The following is a 7,926-nucleotide window of genomic DNA, read 5'->3' as shown; positions in this document are numbered from 1 at the left end:
AAGGGAACCGAAAGTCACAGAGAAGGGAACAGGAAGTCAAGAAAAAGGGAACAGGAAGTCAAGGAAAAGGGAACAGGAAGTTAGGGAAAAGGGATGAGGAAGTCAAGGAAAAGGGACCAAGAAGTCACAGAAAAGGGAACAGCAAGTTATGGGAAAAAAAAGGAACAGGAAGTCATAGAAAAAAGAACAGGAAATCAAAGAAAAGGGAACAGGAAGTTAGGGAAAAGGGATGAGGAAGTCAAGGAAAAGGGAACAAGAAGTCACAGAAAAGGGAACAGCAAGTTATGGAAAAAAAGGAACAGGAAGTCATAGAAAAAAGAACAGGAAATCAAAGAAAAGGGAACAGGAAGTTAGGGAAAAGGGATGAGGAAGTCAAGGAAAAGGGAACAGCAAGTTATGGACAATGGACCAGGAAGTCATGGAAAAGGGAACAGCAAGTTATGGACAAAAAAAGGAACAGGAAGTCATAGAAAAAAGAACAGGAAATCAAAGAAAAGGGAACAGGAAGTTATGGGGGGAAAAAGGAACAGGAAGTCATAGAAAAAAGAACAGGAAATCAAAGAAAAGGGAACAGGAAGTTATGGAAAAAAGCAACAGGAAATCATAGAAAAGGGAACCGGAAGTCATGGAGAAGGGAACAGGAAGTTAGGGAAAAGGGATGAGGAAGTCAAGGAAAATGGAACAGGAAGTTAGGGAAAAGGGATGAGGAAGTCAAGGAAAAGGGAACAACAAGTCAAAGAAAAGGGAAAAGGAAGTTAGGGAAAAGGGAACAGGAAGTCAAGGGAAAAGGGAACAGGAAGTCAAGGAAAAGGGAACAGGAAGTCAAGGAAAAGGGAACAGGAAGTCACAGAAAAGGGAACAGCAAGTTATGGGGAAAAAAAGGAACAGGAAGTCATAGAAAAAAGAACAGGAAATCAAAGAAAAGGGAACAGGAAGTTAGGGAGAAGGGATGAGGAAGTAAAGGAAAAGGGAACAAGAAGTCACAGAAAAGGGAACAGCAAGTTATGGAACAGGGACCAGGAAGTGATGGAAAAGGGAACAGCAAGTTGTGGTAAAAAAAGGAACAGGAAGTCATAGAAAAAAGAACAGGAAATCAAAGAAAAGGGAACAGGAAGTTATGGAAAAAGGAACAGGAAATCATAGAAAAGGGAACCGGAAGTAATGGAGAAGGGAACAGGAAGTTATGGGGAAAAAAGAACAGGAAGTCATTGAAAAAAAAACATGAAGTCAAGGAAAAGGGAACAGGACGTTATGGAAGAAAGGAACAGGAAGTAAAAGAAAAGGGAACCGAAAGTCACAGAGAAGGGAACAGGAAGTCAAGAAAAAGGGAACAGGAAGTCAAGGAAAAGGGAACAGGAAGTTAGGGAAAAGGGATGAGGAAGTCAAGGAAAAGGGAACAAGAAGTCACAGAAAAGGGAACAGCAAGTTATGGGGAAAAAAGGAACAGGAAGTCATAGAAAAAAGAACAGGAAATCAAAGAAAAGGGAACAGGAAGTTAGGGAAAAGGGATGAGGAAGTCAAGGAAAAGGGAACAAGAAGTCACAGAAAAGGGAACAGCAAGTTATGGAAAAAAAAGGAACAGGAAGTCATAGAAAAAAGAACAGGAAATCAAAGAAAAGGGAACAGGAAGTTAGGGAAAAGGGATGAGGAAGTCAAGGAAAAGGGAACAGCAAGTTATGGACAAGGGACCAGGAAGTCATGGAAAAGGGAACAGCAAGTTATGGACAAAAAAAGGAACAGGAAGTCATAGAAAAAAGAACAGGAAATCAAAGAAAAGGGAACAGGAAGTTATGGGGGGAAAAAGGAACAGGAAGTCATAGAAAAAAGAACAGGAAATCAAAGAAAAGGGAACAGGAAGTTATGGAAAAAAGCAACAGGAAATCATAGAAAAGGGAACCGGAAGTCATGGAGAAGGGAACAGGAAGTTAGGGAAAAGGGATGAGGAAGTCAAGGAAAATGGAACAGGAAGTTAGGGAAAAGGGATGAGGAAGTCAAGGAAAAGGGAACAACAAGTCAAAGAAAAGGGAAAAGGAAGTTAGGGAAAAGGGAACAGGAAGTCAAGGGAAAAGGGAACAGGAAGTCAAGGAAAAGGGAACAGGAAGTCAAGGAAAAGGGAACAGGAAGTCACAGAAAAGGGAACAGCAAGTTATGGGGAGAAAAAGGAACAGGAAGTCATAGAAAAAAGAACAGGAAATCAAAGAAAAGGGAACAGGAAGTTAGGGAGAAGGGATGAGGAAGTAAAGGAAAAGGGAACAAGAAGTCACAGAAAAGGGAACAGCAAGTTATGGAACAGGGACCAGGAAGTCATGGAAAAGGGAACAGCAAGTTATGGTAAAAAAAGGAACAGGAAGTCATAGAAAAAAGAACAGGAAATCAAAGAAAAGGGAACAGGAAGTTATGGAAAAAGGAACAGGAAATCATAGAAAAGGGAACCGGAAGTAATGGAGAAGGGAACAGGAAGTTATGGGGGAAAAAAGAACAGGAAGTCATTGAAATAAAACATGAAGTCAAGGAAAAGGGAACAGGAAGTTATGGAAGAAAGGAAAAGGAAGTCATTGAAAAGGGAACCGGAAGTCACAGAGAAGGGAACAGGAAGTCAAGGAAAAGGGAACAGGAAGTCAAGGAAAAGGTAACAGGAAATTAGGGAAAAGGGATGAGGAAGTCAAGGAAAAGGGAACAAGAAGTCACAGAAAAGGGAACAGCAAGTTATGGAAAAGGGACCAGGAAGTCATGGAAAAGGGAACAGCAAGTTATGGAAAAAAGGAACAGGAAGTCATAGAAAAAAGAACAGGAAATCAAAGAAAAGGGAACAGGAAGTTATGGAAAAAAGGAACAGGAAATCATAGAAAAGGGAACCGGAAGTCATGGAGAAGGGAACAGGAAGGTAGGGGAAAGGGATGAGGAAGTCAAGGAAAAGGGAACAAGAAGTCACAGAAAAGGGAACAGGAAGTTAGTGAAAAGGGAACAGGAAGTCAAAGAAAAGGGAACAGGAAGTCAAAGAAAAGGGAACAGGAAGTCAAGGAAAAGGGAACAGGAAGTTAGGGAAAAGGGATGAGGAAGTCAAGGAAAAGGGAACAAGAAGTCACAGAAAAGGGAACAGCAAGTTATGGAAAAGGGACCAGGAAGTCATGGAAAAGGGAACAGCAAGTTATGGAAAAAAGGAACAGGAAGTCATAGAAAAAAGAACAGGAAATCAAAGAAAAGGGAACAGGAAGTTATGGAAAAAAGGAACAGGAAATCATAGAAAAGGGAACCGGAAGTCATGGAGAAGGGAACAGGAAGGTAGGGGAAAGGGATGAGGAAGTCAAGGAAAAGGGAACAAGAAGTCACAGAAAAGGGAACAGGAAGTTAGTGAAAAGGGAACAGGAAGTCAAAGAAAAGGGAACAGGAAGTCAAAGAAAAGGGAACAGGAAGTCAAGGAAAAGGGAACAGGAAGTTAGGGAAAAGGGATGAGGAAGTCAAGGAAAAGGGAACAAGAAGTCACAGAAAAGGGAACAGCAAGTTATGGAAAAGGGACCAGGAAGTCATGGAAAAGGGAACAGCAAGTTATGGAAAAAAGGAACAGGAAGTCATAGAAAAAAGAACAGGAAATCAAAGAAAAGGGAACAGGAAGTTATGGAAAAAAGGAACAGGAAATCATAGAAAAGGGAACCGGAAGTCATGGAGAAGGGAACAGGAAGGTAGGGGAAAGGGATGAGGAAGTCAAGGAAAAGGGAACAAGAAGTCACAGAAAAGGGAACAGGAAGTTAGTGAAAAGGGAACAGGAAGTCAAAGAAAAGGGAACAGGAAGTCAAAGAAAAGGGAACAGGAAGTCAAGGAAAAGGGAACAGGAAGTTAGGGAAAAGTGATGAGGAAGTCAAGGAAAAGGGAACAAGTCACAGAAAAGGCAACTGGAAGTCAAAGAAAAGGGAACAGGAAGTTAGGGAAAAGGGAACAGGGAACAGGAAGTCAAGGGAAAAGGGAACAGGAAGTCAAAGAAAAGGGAACAGGAAGTCAAAGAAAAGGGAACAGGAAGTCAAGGAAATGAACAGGAAGATAGGGAAAAGGGAACAGGAAGTCAAGGAAAAGGGAACAGGACATCATAGAACAGTTCAAAGGAAGTTAGGGAATCTCAGTAGTAAGGTATTCCCAGACGTCCCTTCTGTTGATGTTCAAGGTGAGGAGAAGTTTGTTCCTCCTCCTCTGAGAAGTAGTCCAGATGTGCGAGGAATGTGAAGAATGTGGCGAGAGTGTGGAAGAGAACATGTCACACCTGCTCCTCTCGGGAGAAAACAAGTTGGAAATGTGCGGCATGTGTGGAATGTGCCATGAAAACACTACGGCCATCTTGACTTTCTGTTCCTTCAAGGGCAGTCTACTTTAAAATAGTCTGTGTACAGCAATAGACCAACTTTAAAGTAGTCTGTGTACAGCAATACAATACAACAACAATCTATCTATCCAGTCAACCATCCATTCATCTAATCATCCATTCACTCATCCATCATTCATCTCTTTATCCATCCATCCATGTATTATAAAATTGTCATGAAAAAGGGATGAGGAAGTCAAAGAAAAGGGAACAGGAAGTCAAGGAAAAGGGAACATGAAGTCACAGAAAAGGGAAAAGGAAGTTAGGGAAAAGGGAACAGGAAGTCATGGAAAAGGGAACAGGAAGTTATGGGAAAAAAGAACAGGAAGTCATAGAAAAAAAAAGAAGTCAAGGAAAAGGGAACTGGAAGTTATGGAAGAAAGGAACAGGAAGTCATAGAAAAGGGAACCGGAAGTCACAGAGAGGGGAACAGGAAGTCAAGGAAAAGGAAACAGGAAGTTAGGGGAAAAAGGAACAGGAAGTTATGGAAAAAAAAGAACAGGAAGTCATAGGAAAAAACATGAAGTCAAGGAAAAGGGAACAGGAAGTCATGGAAGAAAGGAACATGAAGTATAAGAAAAGGGAACCGGAAGTCACAGAGAGGGGAACAGGAAGTCAAGAAAAAGGGAACAGGAAGTCAAGGAAAAGGGAACAGGAATTTAGGGATGAGGAAGTCAAGGAAAAGGGAACAAGAAGTCACAGAAAAGGGAACAGCAAGTTATGGGAAAAAAAGGAAGAGGAAATCAAAGAAAAGGGAACAGGAAGTTAGGGAAAAGGGATGAGGAAGTCAAGGAAAAGGGAACAAGAAGTCACAGAAAAGGGAACAGCAAGTTATGGAAAAGGGACCAGGAAGTAATGGAAAAGGGACCAGGAAGTAATGGAAAAGGGAACAGCAAGTTATGGAAAAAAGGAACAGGAAGTCATAGACAAAAGAACAGGAAATCAAAGAAAAGGGAACAGGAAGTTAGGGGAAAGAGATGAGGAAGTCAAGGAAAAGGGAACAAGAAGTCACAGAAAAGGGAACAGCAAGTTATGGAAAAGGGACCAGGAAGTCATGGAAAAGGGAACAGCAAGTTATGGAAAAAAGGAACAGGAAGTCATAGAAAAAAGAACAGGAAATCAAAGAAAAGGGAACAGGAAGTTATGGAAAAAAGGAACAGGAAATCATAGAAAAGGGAACCGGAAGTCATGGAGAAGGGAACAGGAAGTTAGGGAAAAGGGATAAGGAAGTCAAGGAAAAGGGAACAAGAAGTCACAGAAAAGGGAACAGGAAGTCAAAGAAAAGGGAACAGGAAGTCAAGGGAAAAGGGAACAGGAAGTCAAGGGAAAAGGGAACAGGAAGTCAAAGAAAAAGGGACAGGAAGTCAAAGAAAAGGGGACAGGAAGTTAGTGAAAAGAGAACAAGAAGTCAAAGAAAAGGGATGAGGAAGTCAAGGAAAAGGGAATAAGAAGTCAAGGAAAAGTAGTCTGTGTACAGCAATAGACCAACCACAGCTCCCCAGCACTCGCTTCGTGCCGGAAGTGCTAACTCAAGGATTTCAGTGATTGTCAACAAAAGATGAAGGCAGACGTGATGGACATATATTAATACTTTAATCTCTTGGAGGAACACATGGCTTCATGACAAGTTGACACCAAAATGTGTGTGTGTGTGTGTGTGTGTGTGTGTGTGTGTGTGTGTGTGTGTGTGTGTGTGTGTGTGTGTGTGTGTGTGTTTGTTGAAATGCAATAAAATATACAATCAAATAAAAATAAAGAAGTCCGTTTGGCCGTTCCTCTCCTTCCACGGCGAAGACTCCAATGGTACACGCCGGTGGCGGAACCAGCCGCCACGGGTCCGAGCCCGAGAGGGGAGACGCGCGGAGAATGCGAGCCATTTTTAACGATTTAATCATCTTAAGTTGTTTTGTTTTGTTTAATGTCATGATGGATTTCAACTTTCCCTCAGTGAACCACTGATGTCTAGTGCCGGCAGCACTCGTGCAATTATCTTGCTGCTGTCAGATTACATGTGAGTTTTTTTTAATCATCTTAAGTTTGTTTGTTTAATGTCATGATGGATTTCAACTTTCCCTCAGTGAACCGCAGCTCCCGAGTGCCGGCAGAACTCCTGCAACCATCAGATGGGTGTTTTTCTTAAGTTTTTTTTTTTTTTTTTTTAAACAAAGGTGTTACCATCTTGTCTCTGCGTCACAATGTCATGACGAGATGTATCTCTCTCTCTCAGTGAACCGCAGCTCCCTTTTGCCGGCAGCACTCGTGCAACCATCTTGTGACTATCAGATGGGTGTTTTTTTTTTAACATAGGCGTCGTCATCTTGTTTCTGCGTCGCAATGTCATGACGAGATGTATCTCTTTTTCAGTGAACCGCAGCTCCCTAATGCTGGCAGCACTCATGCAACCATCTTGTGACTATCAGATGGGTGTTTTCCTAGGTTTTTTTTTTTTTTAAATAGGCGTCGTCATCTTGTCTCTGTGTCACAATGTCATGACGAGCTGTATCTCTCTTTCAGTGAACCGCAGCTCCCTAGTGCCGGCAGCACTCGTGCAACTATCTTGTGACTATCAGATGGGTGTTTTTCCTAGTTTTTTTTTTTTTTTTAAACATAGGTGTTGTCATCTTGTCTCTGCGTCGCAATGTCATAATGGGAGTTATCTTTCCCTCAGTGAACCGCAGCTCCCTAGTGCCGGCAGCACTCCTGCAACCATCTTGTGACTATCAGATGGGTGTTTTTCCTAGGTTTTTTTTTTTTTAAATAGGCATCGTCATCTTGTCTCTGTGTCACAATGTCATGACGAGCTGTATCTCTCTTTCAGTGAACCGCAGCTCCCTAGTGCCGGCAGCACTCGTGCAACCATCTTCTGACTATCAGAAGGGTGGGTTTTTTTTAACATAGGCGTCGTCATCTAGTTTCTGCATCGCAATGTCATGACGAGATGTATCTCTTTTTCAGTGATCCGCAGCTCCCTAATGCCAGCAGCACTCGTGCAACCATCTTGTGACTATCAGATGGGTGTTTTTCCTAGGTTGTTTTATTTTATTTTTTAACATAGGCATCGTCATCTTGTCTCTGCGTCGCAATGTCATAATGGGAGTTATCTTTCCCTCAGTGAACCGCAGCTCGCTAGTGCCGGCAGCACTCCTGCAACCATCAGATGGGTGTTTTTCCTAGGTTTTTTTTTTTTAAATAGGCGTCGTCATCTTGTCTCTGTGTCACAATGTCATGACGAGCTGTATCTCTCTTTCAGTGATCCACAGCTCCCTAATGCCGGCAGCACTCGTGCAACCATCTTGTGACTATCAGATGGGTGTTTTTCCTAGGTTTTTTTTTTGTTTGTTTTTTTAACATAGGCGTCGTCATCTTGTCTCTGCGTCGCAATGTCATAATTGGAGTTATCTTTCCCTCAGTGAACCGCAGCTCCCTAGTGCCGGCAGCACTCCTGCAACCATCTTGTGACTATCAGATGGGTGTTTTTCCTAGGTTTTTTTTTTTTAAATAGGCGTCGTCATCTTGTCTCTGTGTCACAATGTCATGACGAGCTGTATCTCTCTTTCAGTGAACCGCAGCTCCCT

At 42.2% G+C, this 7,926-nt stretch overlaps 1 protein-coding gene across 1 annotated transcript in view; it reads right to left on the bottom strand.

The window, feature by feature from the left end:
• Nucleotides 1–7,532: 7,532 nt before the first annotated feature.
• The window catches only part of amotl2a (angiomotin like 2a), a 28,653-nt gene continuing 28,259 nt past the window's right edge, over nt 7,533–7,926 (bottom strand). Inside the window, exon 11 of the mRNA XM_072915055.1 lies at nt 7,533–7,926. This exon is cut by the window's right edge and continues 781 nt beyond it. The gene's annotated coding sequence lies outside the window, so the exon portion shown is untranslated.

Source organism: Nerophis lumbriciformis, linkage group LG18 (genome assembly GCF_033978685.3).
Source record: "Nerophis lumbriciformis linkage group LG18, RoL_Nlum_v2.1, whole genome shotgun sequence".
NCBI lineage: Eukaryota > Metazoa > Chordata > Actinopteri > Syngnathiformes > Syngnathidae > Nerophis > Nerophis lumbriciformis.
This window is presented reverse-complemented; position numbering and strand designations above follow the sequence as displayed.